Here is a 19,586-nt window from a genome sequence, read left to right on the forward strand (position 1 = left end):
CATGGATGTTTATTGCAGCACTGTTCACAAAAGTAAAGACTTGGAACCAACCCAGATACCCATCAATGATAGTCTAGATAAAAAAAATGTGGGCCGGGCGTGGTGGCTCATGCCTGTAATCCCAGCACTTTGGGAGGCCGAGGCGGGTGGATCACGAGGTCAAGAGATCAAGACAATCCTGGTCAACATGGTGAAACCCCATCTCTACTAAAAATACAAAAAATTAGCTGGGCACGGTGGTGCGTGCCTGTAATCCCAGCTACTCAGGAGGCTGAGGCAGAATTGCCTGAACCCAGGAGGTGGAGGTTGCGGTGAGCTGAGATCGCGCCATTGCACTCCAGCCTGGGTAACAAGAGCTAAACTCCGTCTCAAAAAAAAAAAGAAAGAAAGAAAGAAAGAAAAAAAGAAAGAAAATGTGGCACATATACACCACAGAATGCTATGCAGCCATAAAAAGGATGGGTTCATGTTCTTTCCTCGGACCTGGATGAAGCTGGAAACCATCATTCTCAGCAAACTAACACAGGAACAGAAAACCAACCACTGCGTGTTCTCATTCATAAGTGGGAGTTGAACAATGAGAACACATGGACACAGGGAGGGGAACATCACACACCAGGGCCTGTCATGGGTTGGGGGCCAGGGGAAGAATAGCATTAGGAAAAATATCTAATGTAGATGATGGGTTGTTGGGTGCAGCAAACCACCAGGCATGTGTATACCTATGTAACAAACCTGCACGTTCTACACATGTATCCCAGAACTTAAAGTATTTTTTTTAAAGTTACTTATTAAAGAAAACAAAAAAAGTGGAAAAAAATAACCAAACAAAAACCTTTTACTGGGAAAGAAGACAGAGAGACAGATACTATTTACAATACTATTTTGGAAAACATCTCCACCTATTGTAACTCTTTTAATCCTATAAGTGTCAATGATTTCATAGGTGGGAAAATCTCACTTCCTTGATAGAGCCTGTCCTGGACCCTTTGATGGTCTCCTTCCATCTCTGATGTCCACTAGCATCTGTTGTATTACTCGCTCGTCAATGAATCTCATCACATTTCAATCTCATCGTTGCTCTTCATTTAAATCTTTGGTTACAGTTTAACGTTGCCTGCTTGTAAGTAAGCTCACTGTTAGTTGAGAAGACACTACCTCATGTATCTTGCTATTTCTTAGCATGACAACAAGCTTAGAAATGTCTAAAAAATATGTCCGTTGATTTGATTTGCTGTAGAATAACTTCAATAGAGTTAAAGAAGTAATTTTGTTGACTTCCGCAGCAGTAAACAGCCATTAGTTTGTTATTGTGAGGTTGTCTGGGGCTGGGTTTTCAGACTAAAAGTGAGTGTGAGCCATCTATCAAGGAAACAGAATTATTTGGCACAATAAACGTTTTAGTGTAGATTTGGCCTAGAGGAAATTTTTTGCCTATCTGTATAGCCCAAATTCTTCAAATAATGACTTATTCCCTGTGTTTATATTTCTGGTTACCAGAGAAATCTAAGTCTTATCTAAAAAAGACAGAAAATGCACTCTATATGTGGACTAATGGTGAGTAAAATGCGAGGATAATTTTGAGAGCATCTCTGAGAAAAATATCCATAAACATTCCAACATGAGTTCAGGGCCCCAGGACTTAGATCTTGGGGTGGAGCTTTACACTCAGCTCTGTAAATGATTAAAATTACAGGTTGCTCACAGCATCAACCTCCTGTGTGCAGCAATGTTTCTGCTCACAACATCTGCTATGGTGAGGAGAGGCGAGTGCTGCCATCCAGCGTGCCTCATGACCCTGAGAAGTTTCAAGAGTTCTTAATCAGTTGATTTCATGTTTTTAGGCTAATTCCATTTCCTTCTCTGAAGACTGAAAGGAAAACATCAGCGCTTAAAAAAACAGCTTAGGATTCTTGCTTTTATCTTAGAGAATGTGATTATTAATGGCTATTTTAGAAATGCTTTTAAATTTGGAGGCCCTTATCCCCCCACTCTCCTTTTTTATTCACAAATCCTGAAGCTGCACCAGTCAGCCTTCTCCCCTTTCTTCCAGACTCTTCCCTCATGGTATTTCAGACCCTCAGGCAAGTCTTTCATCCTCTTTCTGTATGCCGCAAAATAAAGGAGCCAGTTTGAGGCCTGGAGCTTTTTGTGTGTGTCAAAGGAAGGGATCCAGACTTCCTTAATGCAGCAGCACCCATTGGTCAATCCATCTTACTCCTTTTCCTAACCAACAGCCATCCCCTGACAAAGTCCCTTGGTGCTCCTTTCCTTGAAACCAAGGCCCATGGAGGTCAGACAGCCTCTCTAGCTTTGCCAAGCATCACTCAGCCTCAGCTGAAGTAATGTTTACATATATGATCTTTCCATGCCATTTAAAATATGTAATGGATACTGTGAAAACAATAGGCATATTCAAGCTCCAATGCTGTGCACAAATGAGAGAAATATTCCAATACTCATATCAGAGCCTAATAGGTATAATTTTGCTCCTGATCGAGTAATGTGCAGCAGCTTTCCCCAGACTGCTGGGTAAAACAAAGAAGTGGTTGTCAACCTTTTCGGAATCAGATGTTAATGATATTTCGTGTCTTTGTTGAGTCTGTGGAAAGCAGCTACTGCACCTAGAAGGGAAATGACTTCCATACCAACCGCCCTCAGCCAAAGTCATTCGCACTGGGAAAGCTGGACTGAGTCCATATTTACATTTCAGAAAGAGGTGTGAAAGAAGATTTCAAGACAGAATTGACTGAGCAGCCTCCCGTTTACCTTCCCCTATGTTCAATCTTATCAATGCCATGAGGGGTCTTTGATTTCCAACATATATAAAGGGAGGACGTAATGTAAACAAAGGGCCGATGTGTTTTGGCAAAGGAGGAAAGTGTTTTCTGTGTTTTGTGTATTTTTGGAAACCTCTGAAATCCCAAAGTCATACATCTTCCAAGGTTTGGAGGAGGATTTATTCAAGCATTGCTGTTCTCAGCAGCTTGGAGAGCCGTGACTTTGCTGCATCTTTTGTAGGAAGGAAAGTCTCAGTCTTTTTCTCAGAGCCAGTAGTAAAGATTGGCTGTAGTCACTGAATGGTTTGCTTTCTGCTTCTTCCCACACCCTCCTTTTGCCTCACTATTATTAGGTTTTCATTTCAAGAGAATTATTTTTTCATTTGTTTTAAGGAAAGGTCTGAATTCCAATTTCAAGTCCATTCAAAAGTAGGGCCTCTTGGTACTATGCTCCAGCTGCTGGGGATTAGGCCATTTTTTCTTTCTGCTTTTTTTTTTAACCATAATGTATATATATATGTAGAATTTTAATCTTAAATCTTTAGACATTGTACAATTGTTAAGATTCTGTCAGAAAGCACTCTGAGGGTTGGATTTGCATCTCTTATGGAAGAATAGAAGCATTTCTAAAATTTTTAAAAATAGAAAACAAACCACAAATCACTTTTGAAATCCCACTTTCACAGTGATAGTGATGCATGTTTATATAAAGGTATTGTTGCAGTTGTCCAAGTTAAAATCAGGGGATATTTCTCCCATCACATGTGCTCACTTATGAAGACTATGTCAGTCCATCTCTCTAACAGTGAATATTTTATGACAAAAATTAAGTCACAAGCAACATGTGTGCCAATATGGAGTATCTTATGTGGATAGATGCACCCATATTAGGGAATGCCATGTAAGTTCTACAATGCTTTTTAGGCATGATTGTGATTGTACATTGTGCTGATTAGATGTTTTCCAGATCTGGCCCATTAATGGGATTTGGATACAACTAATTCAATTACTGCAGTTATTTTAAAGTCTAATTCTGATTCCTGCATCTCAGTGCCTTGCTACTCAAAGTAAAGTTTGTTAACCAGCAGTATCAGCAGTACCGGAAGGCTTGGGGAAATGCAGATTCTTGGACTCCAAATAAAACTTCCTGAATGAAGTGCCAGAGCTGCTGGTCTACTTTTGACTAGTAAGGAGCCAGTGGGTCTTAAGTTAGGTGTTCAGGTCATTTTCGATATTAGCCAGCTTTGAAAATATGTATACATATTTTTGTGGTCAGTGAGGTATTATTTATATATGACTAAATAATATAATAATATCCTCTGAGTTATGTGGTTTTCCAAAGAACATATTTTAAGTTTTAGGAGTATGTTTTTGGCATAATCTGACTCTTAATTAATTAATTAATTAATTCTCAATAGTGACTCTTGGAAAGATTATGCAAAACACTTTGTACATGTACAATTAAGAGAATTAACACTGTAAAATGAATACTAAAATATCACTGGAAATCTGAAATAAAAATTTCTAATAGTAATAGGTAATATTTATATAATACTTAGTATGTGCTACGTACTCTTCTAAGCACTTGACATACAGTAATCTATTAAACCTTCCTGACACTCCTAGGAGATGTCTTAATATTATGCTCACTTTACAGAGGAGGAAACAGACAAAGGAAGGTAGTGACTTGCCGGAGTTCGCTGGGCTAGAAAGAGGAGGAGCCGTGATTGTTTTAGTTGCCCTTTAGGTGGTGATTAAGCAATGACTTCCATCTGGGATGGGCCTTTGGTGGTCTGCATATCCTTTTATTTTACACGTAAAGGTAATGAAACCCAGAAAAGCCACAGGACTTGCCTAACATCCCAGATAAATTAGTGGCAATTGGGAATATAGCTCAGGTCCCTTATAGTTTGAACATTTGTATTTTATAACCTCCCTGGGAAATAGGCAGGTGCCCTGATGTCATGCCAGTGGCGGCCCTATTTGTCTCATTATTTCAAGGAAAAAGATTGGCATAAGTGCAGGTGCGAATGCCCATAAATTGGTTGCTTGTTTTGTGGCTGAATTGCTCCCTTTCTTTTTTATGCTTCTCCTCAACCTTGTCTGCTTGAGTCCTGCTGCGCTAGCCACTCTGATTTGTGTTATTTGTTGACCAAGGCTGGAGAGCTGAGGCCATGTTTTCTTCTTCTTTATGACTCTGATAATTACCATGGGACCTGATACGTGGTAAGTCCTTAGGAAATCATCATGTGGACAGTAGCTACTACTCATCACCACTTCAGGCATGAGGTCCAGGTGGGGTGTGAGGCCCAGGTGGCTTGGGCAGGAATGGAAGGCACGAAGCCCAAGATGAACACAGGGAGACGGGAAGTACAGTTTGGCCACTGGTGGAGTTGGCAGGATTTGTGCACACAAAGTTTAGGTGGTCACCTATTTCTGCCCTACATTTCTTCATGTGTTTAATTTTTACTTTAGTTGTAAATTCTGAAAGGCAGAAACTCCCTTTCTTTATTCCTTTGTACAGTGCCTGGCTTTATACCACACACAGAGAAGAACCGGTGAATGCTTGTGGGGACAATAATGAAACTATTAATCTGCACCTTGAAGTATTTACAATATTACCTTTTTGTAGAAATAAACTTTATGAAGAATTTCATTTATTCATCTAGGTAAATGAAATAAGTACTAGATGAACCAGTGGTCAAGGTGACAGGGAATAATTAAAACACAGATGTTTCAGTTCTTACTAGTTCGTGGTTCAAAAATAAGTCACAATTACTTTTAATGATCAAGTGAGCCCTACTAGCCCAAAGAGGGTATGGTCAGGTGTTTCCCAGTTATTTTTGGGAGTCTCCAAAGGGTTGGCCTATCCATCCCCATGCACCACACTGTGAGCTGAAGTTATTGCTTGGCTTCTGCCTATTCTTCTCCTGCTCTAACTTGCACTTTCCCACAATTACTGTCTGCCAAGCCACTTGAGGAAGCGTCATGGTTGCTGTCTGGGATGTGAACACCGAGGGCCTGTCCAGGCCAAGAGAGCTGCTTCTGGACACTCCCACTGGTCACCCCTGGCTGGCAGGGGTAGGAATGCCTTGTTCTGCTCTCCAAGAAAACTCATTGGAAGAAAAGGGTCTTTATCAAATTTACTTTTGAAAATGAATCTATTTTGAGATATTATTGATTCACATGCAGTTGTAAGATATAATACAAGTAGATATCACTTCATGGTTTCCATTGACACCACGGAGGGGACAGTGGCCTTGTTACTCCTGGGTGGAGCTGAAGGTCCTGACCCTTTCTGGTCCTCCCTTGATACCCACATCAGCATGGAAAGCGATGGCATGCCTCTTCATTCTGAGATGAAAGTCTGTACTCCCCACTGGGCTTCTGCTGGTATGAGTAGGTTTTCCTGTGGTGTTTGGCCAAAGTAGAGAGATTGTTGTATAAAAGGTTTCTGCTTTTTGAGGCTGTCCCTTTCAGGCTCCTTGGCTAGAGACAGTAGGCTTCATGGAGGCTTTTTCTTTATTTCTTCGTCTGCACTTGTTGGTGTTTCTGGGTTGTAGCTTCTTTAGCTTCAATTCTGAAATATATGAGGTTCCAGGAAAGCCTAGGGGGCTCCTCACCATGCCTTTCCAAAGCCCAGCCACTCTGCCATCTTTGCTTCACCTTTCACTGTCTTCTTAAATTACTTTTATATAGAATGTTACAGTTGTTATTTGTATTAGTGGGAAGTCTAGGGAAAAGTATGCCTACTCCATCTTTTTGAAAGCAGAAGGCTTTATTAGATATTAACACTATAAAGATATAGAAAATTTAGCAAATTATTCATTTAATCCATTGATTTTTGACAAATAGGCATTTGGCCAATTGATGCTTGGGGAGTTGCTCTAGAACTGTTACATCAGAAGATATGAATGACTGCTAGGGAAGACTGGGCGGAAGAATTTGTAAGCCAAAAGGAGCTGTGCTTGAATCTTCGAGGCGGGCAGATCATGAGGTCAGGAGTTCGAGACCAGCCTAGCCAATATGGTGAAACCCTGTCTCTACTAAAAATACAAGAATTAGCTGGGTGTGTAGTGTGTGTGGCAGGAGGTTGAGGCAGAAGAATTGCTTGAACCCAGAAGGTGGAGGCTGCAGTGAGCCAAGACTGCACCATTGCACTCCACCTGGGCGACAGAGCAAGACTCTGTCTCACACGTGTGCACGAGAGCACACACACACACACACACACACCACACACAGAGAAGATTCTTCTTGAGTGGCTGTAGAAAACTCAAAGAGTAGTAAGAATACTTAATATTTATAGCAATTTGCAGTTATGAAGTACTTTCTTAAATACCTGATTTGTTGCAGATTGGTATTAGCCCACCAGGTGTCTCTTTGTGAGCAGTAGCTATAGTTTAAATTTAACAGTTTTGGTGCTAACTAATTAAGACAAACCATGGGTTCTTAGATGGGTCTTGGGAATAAGAAGAATTAACTCATGCTGAGTCACGAAGCAAACTGAATTATTAAGATTTCCTTACAGAAGCAACCAACCAGTTTGTAGTTGTTGATCTTTGATTTTCAAAGGTTGCTGCTACTTCATATCCCATCTATAGTCATGATTCATAATGTTGGATTTGCACTGCAACGCCATAAAACTTACTGCTTCTTGAATAAAGTCACACTAGAGGTTGCAAAGCAGTGACCCACCAATTGAGTTCAGTGCATTTTTACCGGTATTTCATGCCATGAAATGTTAAAAATGTTTGAGAAAGCATTCAACTCCTTAGATTTTACTTAACAATGAAGATTTCTGTCTTAATTTGAAAAAACATATTGGGTAACCTAGTAATGACTGACCCACATTCCTCTGGCCAAATGTAGATTTGAGCTGAGATCTGGCTGAGTTCAGCTGGTCTCACTTATGTGTTATCTGTTTCATTATGAATGAATAGGTTTGAATAATTTTCACAGAATGCCTGTGAAGTAGATACATCCAGTATATACAGTACTGCAAGAAACGAATATGCTATGAGATGTCCAGATTTATATCCAACGCTGTTTTCTCATTAAAAATAAAAATATTTTCTGCCACATTTCAGGGGCTATAGTGTAAGAACTAGAATCAGGAATCAATTTATCATCTTTTTAGTGGATCTCATAATTATTTTAATGTTGTCTTACCTCTGTTAGTGCATTTTATATGTCGGCTACATGCTTCAACAGACTGTGTACAGCATGAGCTTTAAATGAGGAGCATGTTAAATAACGTGTTTTTTAAAATGAGGTTTTTATTAGACTCATATCATTAAAAAAACGTTTGTTGGCTTCCTATATGGTAAGCACTGTGCTAAGTTACTGTCAATATACACCCCCCAGAATCCCCCAAATAACCTAGTTTTTACATTGAGAAGAAGACTAAGTGATTTGTCCAAAATTTACACACAGAAAACTAAGAGAGTGAGTGTATACACACATCGTCTACTTGGAAATCCATGAACTTTTCTTTAAACCTTTTCCTTATTTTTCTTAATTTCTCCCTCCGTTTTAGTTTAATTTATTTATAATGTTTCCTTGATTGGTGTTACACAGTAAAAGAACCATCCCATGAACTATCTTTTGTGAGTCAAGACCGCTTTTCTTAGAAGGCAAATTGTGTGGTAGAAGTTGAGGGTATTTTATGACAGATGCTACATTTGATTTTCTTTTTTTTCTACTATTGTCCTCCCTGAAGCTCCCCATCCATTCCATTCCTTAAAATCCTATGAATTTGAACGCATCTGTTCTCTCTGTCATCACTGCGGTGTCTCAGAAAAGAACCCCATGCCGTATGTTGTCAGGTGCATGAAGAACCAAGACATAAAAACCTGTTATTTGTCATTACTCATTTGGCCTCTGCTCCATCAAATCCAGTAGCTGGCCTCCAGGAGAGATCAGTCCTTGATTCCTCAAAAGAATCTCTTCTCTCTATTATAAATTTGGTTAATTCAAAAATTCTAGGATTTTTTTTTTTTTTTTTTTTTTAGGTAAAAGATTTTACTTCACTTGGATAGCAACCAAGCCAACCATATGGAAAGAAAACTAACCTGGTGAGTGGCAAAATAAGAAATTATGATCCTTGTGTACCTTTGGGTGGCTTTTCATGGGATAGAGTCACCATGTCTTTGAACTTCAGTTTACAGCTCTTAAAATGGGAATATCCTTGGCTTATAATAGAGTTACAAGATTTGAGAATATAATGAATATACACATAATAAGCAAATCCTTTTACCAGGAAAGGAGCTCTTTGGAATATTTCCCTTTCCTGACCACAAATAAATGTTATTGACTCATCTGTAGTTCTTCACAAAATTAGTGATTTCTCCTCTTCTCACTCCATGTACTAATCCATTTGGGAAAATATGTTGAGTATGTTAAGGTCTTAGGTGATGGTCTTGCTGTAGAAACAAATTGGCCAACAAAAGCCAATGATGTTGTTTGCAGTATTTGCCCTTCCCTTCCTAAGGGCTTGTCTTAGATCCACTGTCTCACTTGGGAACAGAACACACTACTAAGAAATATGGCACAGCCATTAAAACGATCAAAGTGAAGACATCAGCCAAACTAGAAATAAGAATTCTATTTATCTATGTATTACTGGTGACAACACTTTCTGAAGAGGACAAAATGCCAGAGAAAAGAGACATATTCTCTGTTTAACACTGAGGCCAGTGAAAGAGGAGAGGTCTGGCAGAACTTCTGATTAAACTATTTAATAGGTATTATCTGTTGTCAAGTATTCTTCTCCTCCTTTGATGAAATAAAAAGAATATAGCCTCAGCCTTTCATGAGAAGTGGAACAGTGTTTGGCTGATATTATCATGCAACATATTGGCTAAATTAAAAACTCTTGCATCTGTAAATTAATCAAGATTAATAGTTGAAAAAAAGTTTATTTCCTTTTGGAAACTGCAGGAATATTATACAATTGTAGTTGTCATTCAAATACTAAAGTTTTGTGGATGCTTCAACATGGTAATGTCAATGAATTTGTTGGAATTGTCTTCCTAGAATGATTCACCTTGAAAAAGTGTCAGGGATTTCATAGTCCCCAGAGTAGCTTTTGTAAATCTACTTTGTTACTTACATGAGGGTCATATTCTTCTAATCACAGTGTGAAATTCACTCCCCTAAAGAACAGGATAAATCTTTTTAGAATGATTTAAGTAAGGATCATGCCTAGAAGCAAAGTAATTAATAAATGCTGTAACTTCCTTGGGCCTTTGCATTTCTGTCAAACCCAGAGGAAAATGCCACAGCTGATGAGTAGACATGGGATGCTGCAGTTTTGTGGCAATCCTTTCTTTGTGTGCACACATTTGCAGAGTGTCTCCACCACTGAACTTAGGAATTTGACCAGAAAGTATACAAAAAAGTTGAACATGTCCTCTGGAGAAATTGTCACCCAAGAAGCATAATGGAACCTCTGGTTCCAAAGTATGACTTCCTGTACCTCACTGGAAAAGGACTCATAAAGTTTATGTGTATCCATTTGCTGTTTTGCTGAAGTTCAAGATTTGGTCATAATATAGCAATTGGTAAAATGTATAAAAATTTGACTAAATGTGTTGGACATGGAGTAGTAGCAGCAATTATAGTGTTGGCCAACTTTCCCCTTAAAAACATTTCATGAAGAGCTGAAAGAAGTGATCTATAGTTTCTCTTGCATTAAACATGGGGTAGTGTATTATTTGAGTCTTTTTTCTGGTGCTGAGATAATCTAACCTATAGTCCTAATTTTGTCAATTATTCATACCTTTAACAATCAGACAAATCTTTCCTCTTTGCCAAGACAACAAACAATATCGACATATTCTTACAAATTATCAACATTGTGAGCAAAGTAGAACTTCCACTTTCTCCAGAAACACCTGTGACATGATCCATGGAAAATCGACAGGTTTGTTAGCACACGTGATAAAATTACATAGCATCTCCATCACCTTTAAAGAAACCTCCCTAATATAATTCCATTAGGTCCCTAAGCCACATTTTCCCCTTTCTAAGGGTGAATGTAAGGAGATACAAAACACTGATTTTCGTACTTTGATTCAGATACTGTTGTGAGGTTACAAATATAATATGAATGCCATTGAAGGCTGGTTCTTCCTAATGCTGGCCATATTGCTAACAGATGAGTGACCACTGGAGGGGTTAATGAATGGCCACAGTTTTAAAGATCACATTTAGGTGATTTAATCACCTTTAAATGCCTGCAGAACAATTAAGAGATCTGTCCAGTCTCTTGAGGTGCTTCACATAATAAAACATTATGACAGGCTTAGGGGTATTGGATTTTATAGTGTCTTTCTACAAAATATACCACATCGATTTAAAGCTTTAATTAGTCAGGTTATTTAAATGTGAAATGGTAGCCTAATGGAGCTTTATGCCTGATAATAGCCAGGCAAAAGAGAACATATGAATAACAAAATGTCTGCTACACAGACAAATGATAAACAAGTCCATATGTTTAATTTTTTTGAAAAAATTTAGATAAAGTAGTAGAAACAAATAGCCTTTTCTGTCTTCGGCATGATTGCCTTACTTGGCTAAGGTAAACATTCTGAAGATGAGTTTGTAAAGTGAAGAAATTAACATAGTCAAAATTCAAAATTACCTCAAATTGATTAGTTTAGCTCAAACATCCATGGAATATGATATTAATATATTAAACTAGCATTAGAAATTAATTCATTTTATGCTCAAGAGGCTGTGACAAAACCACCATCTTCGTGTAATGGCAGTTAGGTCATACAACTTTTGGAAGGTCATTTGGAAGGTGATTTGGAAATGCATATCTCCAACAAATTCTGCTGCTGGGATATTATGTTAAGAAAATAATCTAAAACATAGGGGAAAGAACCATATCTACTAATGTATGCATAGCAACATTATTTTACAAGTAACAACTGGAAATAAGTTGAATGTCCAATAATGTTAGTTTATATTATGGCATGTCACATAGCTTTCAAGTTATACTTATGGTGTCTATATATTAGCATGAAAAATGCTTTTCTCATAATGTTAATTGAAAAAGTTATAAAAAACTATGTACATATTGCTGTTACAAATATTATTACTAAAATATTTATTGTTTATTATTTATATAGATGTTTGTTTAGGAAAGATTTGAAGCAGAGTTTTAATTTTAAAAGTTTATATACAAGAAAACAAACTTAAAGGAAATACACTTAATTGTGTTTTATTTTTCATTTTGTAATATATTCTCATTTTTATTAAGAAAATTATAATTACAAATAAATCCTACCGTATACAATAAACTTATCTTCATAGAGGGAAATTTAGATAGAAGAAATTATAGAGTGATGAGAAGACAAAAAAAGTAAGTCAAGTTGAAAGTTGAAGGAGAAAGTAGTGGATAAGGAAATAGTGTAAGTATGAAGAGAACATTCTAGTGGATGCCAGACAAATATGGCAGATACCTAGATGGTCTTGAAATTCACTACAGAAAATTGAAATTTGGTGATAAGTTAAATGGGGAAATTGTAAAAAGGAACACCACACACACACACACACCAGGTAAAAGGTATGGTAGAAATGTGAAAAAAAAAAAAAATAGCAACAGGGCAAATGGAAAGATGAAGAGCAGCACATCACCTGAATCCCCCCAGGTTTTTGAACAATTCTTCTAGCATCATCTCTGAATTTTGGTGAGTACTGAGTAGTAAGATAGGTTATCAGCACTTAGAACTTGGATCAGAGCCAGAAGTCATCCCAAGGAAACTTGGCTGAGGAGAAGCCTATTCAAAGACTTGAAGATAGAAGGCTGTTTAAACATATTATACAATATTGAGCTGAAGAAGTGGACACTTGTGAAAAGAACATTTATAGTCCACCATTATAACTTTGAAAGAGGAATGATATCCCCAAAATAGCAAGCTACCCTTGAATTGACCTTGGCAGAGTGAAAGACAACGGCTGCAATTAAGCATTCACTTTTTGAGACTTCATATAATGGTTTGGTTGGTGTAAAGTTTCAAGCTTTCATCTATTTACCATAGGTGTCTCCATATAATTAATAAGTGATACATATGTACTTATCTATATCTATATGTGTATAAGGAGAAGGAAGTATTCACTGAAATTAATAGATTAGATGAGAAGAATAAATGTATTCTGAGGGGTAATTATTTGGTCACCTGATAGGCTCTAAGCCCTGATGATATGGATGTATTATCTATCATCTTCTTACATCTTTGTCCTGCCTAACTCAAGGGTAGTCTACCCTTGCTTCTATTGTCCTATGCCACATTTATTACTCTTGAGCTGCTTAAAATTTAGATTCCATTTCTACTACTTTATTAATGTCTTTAAAATTGCTTATATTCACAAAGAGCCATTAGTATTTCCCTTGTTCCTTCTTCTTTCTTTCTTTCCTTTTTCCTAAATGCATAAGCCCTCCATCTTGTTTAGTTCCAGCTGACTTTTTTTCCTGATTGGATAAAAACAGCTAATATTCAATGACCATTTACTATGTGCCAGATACTGCACTAAGATCATCGTTAGATGCTACTTTGAGTTCTTTCCCAGCCCAGATGAGAGCAAGGGGCCCTCTAGGTTTGGCTGAGACAGTTATACTGATTCACTTTCCCTTGAAACCAATTCCAGGTGTAGTTTCATAATACAAAAAAGAACAGAGGAGCTTGCTTCTAAAAGGAAAATCATTTCCATTATGCATATTGGATGTGTTGTTTACTATAGAACCACATTTGGAAATTATATGAGGAAGGAACATCTTTCATAACAAAGGATATGCCCTTGACTGTTCTTAATATTTGCCTCTTTTTTTTTCCCTCCAGCTCAGTGTGAAGTGGACTTTTGGTCATCTGGCAAAGAAATACTTTTGGCGTGAGTTATCCACTGATCTGTCCAACTGGTAATATTAACCAAGCAATTATCTCTGTCTTATGTCAAACCTGAATTAAAAATACTTTAAGAAGTGTCATGAAAAGTTTTGCTATTCCACTGATAGAGAGAAATTTATTAGAGGAATTCAAAGACCACAAATATGGAAGATGTAAAAATTATAACAAGAGACTTTTTTTGTGTCCACTTCTGTTAGCCCAAGGTTTGAATTGGAAGAAAAGTAGAGGCAGAAGGGATGAAATGCCATTCTACCCAAAGACATGTGGGGCTCATTCCAGGTTAATATTTTAAATCAGCATTTCAGCTTCTGCCCTCCCTTGCCTCCAAGTTTCAGAATTCTCTGTTTTCTTTCTTCCTTTTGTCTTTCTCCCATCTTCCCTTTCCCTTTCCTCCATTTTGCTTTTCACTATCATTAAAAATTTTTGTTGAAGTCAGAGCACAGCCAGAGTGTTATGACAACGGGCTGGAAAGACAGAAGAGAGGTACACTGGTGTTTTGATTCCAACTCTGTATCTTTTTTCACTCTCCCTTTCAGCAGCTGTCAAATGTTAACTATGGAAAAGACACACACACACACACACACACACACACACACACACACACACACACACACACACACAGCCTTATTCTCTGCCAGAGCAGAGCTCTGAAAATTGCTGCCAAGTGGCCATCGCCCAAGAGACAATAGAATTCCTGGCACCAGGCAGAATCTGTGGCTGTGGCCAAGTGATTGTTGCTGAACTTACCTGTCGAACGGTCAGCCTTGCAGTGCTAAGGCTGGGCACAAGCACTAAGGCAAATTGGATTGTGAATGGAGGCCCTGAGGCTTGTTCTGCACTTTGCAACTGGTCTGGCAGGCTCCACTCCTCCACCTTCTAAGTCTGCCACAGGCATGGGAAACACCTGGGCAGTGACAAAGGTGGTTAAGAGGCAGCTTCGCCAAGGTACAGTATCAACTACCTTTGCTTTGCACACAAAATGTACACTAATGACCACATTCTTAGCAGGTGATTTGCCAATACAGTGTCTTGATGAAAAAGCCCTGAATCTTTACGTGAGATGTTTACTTCAATACAGCAACACTAAAATCACATGTTATTTGAGTGGACCCTGTAGCCGTTTGTAACTCAAATATAAATGTTTCCAACTTGAGAAACTATTAGTGAATCAGAGCACAGCTTAGAAACTGTTTTGTGTGCATATTGCTCTGAGTGAATGTACCTGTCCATTACAGGTGGGTTCATAGACTTAAAGAAAAATGATGGATTATCAAAAAGATACAACCAAAGTTATGTAGCCATTGACCTCTGTTTTCAAAATGGAAAATGGATAAAAGAAAAAATGTATGTTTAATTTACAAGTCAGAGGAATGGGTGACAGAGTAACTTCTTCATGAATAAAACAGAAGCCATTGCATGAGAACTCCTTCGATGTCCTGTGACTGATTCAGTGGCCCGGTCCCCGCCCTTTCCTCCTTCCCACTTGCTACTGTGAATGTTAAATCCATCCTCTTCATTGTATCATCAAAGCCTAATCCCACCACCTTCCTTCTAGATCACCTGTCTTTTTATCTCTTCTGGAATTGTATCCCATTGCACTCTTCTTATTCATGTAACTTCAACATGCTTCTTCTCAAATATTTAAATGTGAATGAGCCTTTTTGAACTTTCAGGAAAACCTCCCTAATGCTATAGCACCTTCCAGCTCACTTCTATCTGTCACTGCCAAACTCATTTGAGTGTCGTCCACACTTGCCATTTCTCCCTGGTTCCCTCTGATTCTTTCTCAGAACACTGAAATCTGGTGTCCGCTGTTACCATCCCACTGAAATTGCTTGTGTTAACCAGCAATTCCAGTTGCTCTTACGAATGATTTCCATGACTCTCAGCCCAGCAGGGAACTTTGAAATTTTTGCTTATTTATTCGGCATCACTTGCTTCTGATGGCTATTTGCTCCATTTGAGTCATTTCCTCTCTTGGACTGTGTGACACCACATTGGCAAGCGTGTTGGCAAGCGTGTTTTCTGCCTCTCTGGACCTTTCTTCTTGGTCTCTGTTGCATATGTAATAGAAAGGTCACTCAGGTAGATTCTCAAAGATCTAGTATAATTATTGTAATCTCTTTTTCATAATAGAAGGTTAATGTGATTAGCAGTTAAGATCTTTGGGGTGCTAGTAAACTTTTGATGCTGAATGTCAAAGTCGGTTAGTCTATGGACCTAGGAAGACGTATTGTTTGATCTCAAGACTATTCTTGTCACTCCCCATGCCCCCCAGGAAATTCTGACTGCTTCCTCAGCACTATTGTTTTTGTCTAATGTGATTCCTCATGGAACAGTCACAGGATCACATCTAATTTAATTTTCAAGTCGTTGTAACAGCCTCAGAATGAAATACTCACGTTATTTTTAGTTTACATTTATTGAACACCTGCTATGTGCCAAGTATGTAACATTTTGAATTATCTCAAGTTTGTTCTGGTAAAAAATGGGATATAGAAATAGCCCTTCATTATTCTAGTCCTTAGACCAAGTCTGGTAGAGTTAGATATCTTATCTTTCAATAGCACATTATCAAAGGTGGGATTCACTGCCCTAATAATATTCTAAAACCATGTTCTTTCTACATGCATACTTAAATTCTTTGCTATAAAGAGCATCACAATTCAAGATGTCTAAATAATTAACTTGCATAAACAATGGCTAAATAATGGCTTCTTATCTGGTCCTTTCTATCCCAAACCATGATTTTAAATTACTAGAGATGACAACATTAAAATCCTCAGATTTCAGTTAAAAAAAATCTATTCAGGACTTCAGAGTTACCAGAAATATTTCCAAGGTTTCTTTTCTGAATTTCTTTCCCCCTATATTGGTTACTGGTGTTTGAATTTGGCATGTCTTGGTACACACTGCCTATTATATCACTAAAATGTACTGCAAAAAGACCGTACACACTGATTGTTCTCCCTGGGGCCTGGCACAGTAATGAGATAGCGAGGACTGATGTGAAGAAGCTACAAGAGATGAATGGGGAGAATTCACTTGGCTATTAGGCAACTAATTGGCTGGAGGTGGGGAGTGATTTTATCCCCCTGGAATATTTGACAATGTCTGGAGGTATTTGGTTGTTACAACTTGGGGAGTGGATACAGCCATTGGCAGCAAGTAGGTAGAAGCCAGAAATGCTGCCAAACACTGTGAAATGCACAGACAGACTCTAGCCTTCCTTTCCCCAGACAAAGATTTTCAGGCTCAAAATGTCAATAAAGCAGAAGTTGAGAACGTCTGCTGTAGAGAAAGGAAAAAAGGAAAAGGAAGGGTGACTTTGCAATTCTGTGTCTCTGTAACTCCAGACTTGGAGATTTTATTGAGAACAATTAGAAGCCCAGAAGTTTCCCTGAATTATTGGATAAGGGGATGAATCATTTCAACCAGCTTGAGCTTGAGGTTAATGGGAGAGACACAGCTGGCAGAGCCAGTAGGCAGAAATGCTGTTAAACTAAAGCAAGTGCCAGAGGAAATGTGAATCTAGAACTAATTCACCTTGGGATGATAGTTGAGATCAGAAAAGTGGTTGAAATGTTCAAGGGCATGTGGGAAAAGAAATGCAAAGGCATTTTACTGGTACTCTGGAAACATAAATCCTTCGCATAAATACAGAATTTTTAAGTGATATACTGTAAGAATTCTTTCTGTTAAGCCCATCTGTTTCAACACAAGGAATCAAGATTTGAATACCAATCTTTCTAAAATAAAGGTTCCTGGGCAGATTTAATTTTACTCGTGTTAACAGTTTGCTTCTTTTACCTCAATGCCACTATTTTCTATTTGAAGCAGAGGTTATCAAATTTAGTATTTATTTTTTGCTTAGGATTTCCATATAAAGATTATAATGTGTCGATGGCAAGAGGGATTGAAGAAGTTTTAGCTGTAAAATCAAGACCAGAAAAAAAGGATATCTGTAAAGAACATGTAGTCTAGGCTTATTTTAAGTTTGTCTCCTTTTTGGGTTGGTTAAAAAGCGCTTAATAGTTTCAGTTTATAATTGCTAAACATGGAAACATTGAAACACCACACCCCTGTGTGACTTATAATAAATAGCGTCTTTAACACAAATGTATTTTTATCAAAGCACCTAGAGACAGCCAACCACACCCATCACATTATTAATCAGCCACCTTCCAGCCCAGATTTACGTTGCAGAAGTTGTGGAGTAGGGAGTCCTCAGTTAAGCAACTTGCAACTGAATTATTTTAATGACCTAGCTGAGGATCACTCCATTGCATCGCTTCCTCCCTGTAAACCAACACTCATAATTATATTAAGAAGTTCATATTTATGGATGCTTGTAACTTTATCTGATCCTAGAAAACTAGTGGTTTGTTTGGAAATGTTGCTACTGAAGAACCTGGTGTGGGCAGAGAAGACACCCACTGGTTCTGGAGAAAAATGAGTTGGCATCAATTGGGACTCTCCAGGGTCTTCAGGCACAGTGAGGTTTGGAGTTTCACACATTGGGGGAACCAGTTGGGCTCCTCTTAGCTCCTTTATAAATTTTTTTTCCCTTTATTACTTGTGTATTGTGAGTATTAATGGCTTCATCTGTTCTGTCTCTGAATAGTATTTACAGCTTTGTTAGCCATGGCCTTAAAAATGGTTTTAACCTTATTATTCAAATAGATGTCTCACAATGCTGAATAATGTATGACCCACACATGCTAAGAATAAACTAGACAGTACCATGAAATCTTCCACCCACGTTAATGGAAATGTATGGAATGCAGAACTGGATTCCAGCTGCAATGTTTTCTGCAGGGATGACTCTTCATGTTGGTAGAGGAAGCCATCTACTCATAATTCATTAGCGGGCTCCACAATGTTTGTGTGGAAATCTCTCCCTCAGGCCTGCCATTGTATTTGAGATTCTCACCATTACAGCGACTTCTTTGCCTAAGACATCATCTCAGTAAGAGCATCTTTAAAGTGCATTAGAAGCATCCTGCAAGGGCAGAAACACTCAACTGAAGTTTATTTTTATTTTAGCACAGACAAGGTTGTCTGTTTTTCTAATCTTATCCCTCTTTCTTAGAAAGGGAGCTCTGAAAAAATAGGAGTTAGGGAAATATTTTACAAAGGTATGAAATCAGATGTGTTCAAGCATCATGGACATTGTGATTGTCCCATTGTGATGGCTGTAGATGTGCCAGCGGGAAGAGAACTGCCCTTGGTGCAAGGGTGCTGCGTGGGGAAGCATGCCTTAGGGACACTGCCTTTAGAGACATTTCCTTGAAGACTTTAATGTGGGTCATTTCTAATAATAGCAACATGATAATAATATCAATAACAACGATTTCAAGTATTCTCCATTGGGTGTTAGGACCTAGGCTACATGTTTAACATGCGATATCTAATTCTCACAACAACTGCAGATGAACAAGCTCAAAAGGGTAAAACCCACTCAAGTATGAAGTTGGGTGGTGGAATTTGGATTTGAAATCAGGTTGATCTGATTCCAAATTCACGATACTAACCATTATTCATGTTGCCTCTTTACTCTTTCTCCCCCTTAGCACATCTCCTCATCATCTCTTCAAATTTATGCTTCAGCTGTGTGTTCTTTTCCCTGCCTAGAGTGTCTTAATTCTCTTTTATAACTGCTAGACTGTTCTTGTTTTACTGATGACCAGGTTACATGGTAAAATATCAACTCTTTAAAAAGTTTTTTTAAATATATGATCTATTGCATTCATAATTTTTTTTAACAACTTTGATTTTAAGTTCCCAGATACATGTACAGGATGTGCAGGTTTGTTACATGGGTGTATGAATGTCATGGTGGTTTGCTGCACAGACCAAACCATCACCCAGGTATTGAGCCCAGGACCCATTA

The 19,586-nt window shown here is 38.1% G+C and overlaps 1 long non-coding RNA gene across 1 annotated transcript in view; it reads left to right on the plus strand.

The window, feature by feature from the left end:
- The window catches only part of LOC144579773 (uncharacterized), a 226,290-nt gene extending 206,912 nt beyond the window's left edge, over window positions 1-19,378 (plus strand). Inside the window, exons 3-4 of the long non-coding RNA XR_013528155.1 lie at window positions 8,792-8,854; window positions 13,628-19,378. This is a non-coding gene — a long non-coding RNA (uncharacterized LOC144579773). The remainder of the gene's footprint in view (window positions 1-8,791; window positions 8,855-13,627) is intronic.
- The last annotated feature ends 208 nt before the right edge of the window (window positions 19,379-19,586 follow it).

This window comes from Callithrix jacchus, chromosome 16, assembly GCF_049354715.1.
Source record: "Callithrix jacchus isolate 240 chromosome 16, calJac240_pri, whole genome shotgun sequence".
Taxonomy (NCBI): domain Eukaryota; kingdom Metazoa; phylum Chordata; class Mammalia; order Primates; family Cebidae; genus Callithrix; species Callithrix jacchus.